This window comes from Fukomys damarensis, unplaced genomic scaffold, assembly GCF_012274545.1.
Source record: "Fukomys damarensis isolate Sample0158 unplaced genomic scaffold, DMR_v1.0_HiC HiC_scaffold_45877, whole genome shotgun sequence".
Lineage (NCBI taxonomy): Eukaryota > Metazoa > Chordata > Mammalia > Rodentia > Bathyergidae > Fukomys > Fukomys damarensis.
This window is the reverse complement of record NW_022946789.1, coordinates 1,968-2,807: the sequence shown is the minus strand read 5'-3', so window position 1 is coordinate 2,807 and position 840 is coordinate 1,968. Positions and strand designations below refer to the sequence as shown.

The 840-nt window shown below is 34.5% G+C and overlaps 1 pseudogene; it reads left to right on the top strand.

The window, feature by feature from the left end:
* The first annotated feature begins 58 nt into the window (after positions 1-58).
* On the top strand, positions 59-157 carry LOC117284961 (annotated as a pseudogene).
* The last annotated feature ends 683 nt before the right edge of the window (positions 158-840 follow it).

The following is an 840-nucleotide window of genomic DNA, read 5'->3' as shown; positions in this document are numbered from 1 at the left end:
CTCCTGAGCTAAAGTGTGGTTATAATGTATTTTTAGCCAACAAAGAGTGAATGGAATGGTTGCTTTGGCAGCACATGTGCTGAAAACAATACAGAGTAGACTAGCATTGCACCTGCACAAGGGTGACATGCAAATTCACAAAGTACTCTGTATTTTTAATCAAGATATGCATATACCTGTGTATCAAAATGAACCTCATTATTCTGCATTACTAATATGCATTAATAAAACAAAGAAAAAAACCAATAAAAGTAACCTGTATCACCTCTATGCAGAAGATTCAAGGGCAGTTTGCATATTGCTATATTTTCCTTTTTTTCCCCTTTTCTAGGTGGCCAGGGATATTCCCAGAGTGGCTGCTCCATTGGCCTGGATCACAGAGTAAGAATGATGTGGAATTGAGCTCCTTGTTATCTGTAGTTCTGCAGTGGAGCTATAATTTTAACAAGAAATAAACCTCTATTGTTTAAGCTGTTGAGGTTGTAAAGTTGTTTTTGCAGTAAAACTTAGTTTATTCTAACAGCACCTGTGCATGATGTTTTCTTTTAAAATTTATTTTATTAATATATTTAATGTATACATTATAATGACATTCATGGTTGGACATTTGTAACTTTACATAATCAACCTTGGTTCTTATTTTTTCACATCCCACTTCCCTATCTTGATGTTGAGATTCTTTTTATTCAGTTCACTTTCAAAATGTGTACTGAAGGCAGGTATGGTGGCACACACTCGTATAATTCTAGCACTCAAGAAGCTGATGCAGGAGGATTGTAAATTTGAGCCTAATCTGGATTATATACAAAACACTGTCTCAGAATAAAAGTCATTTATACT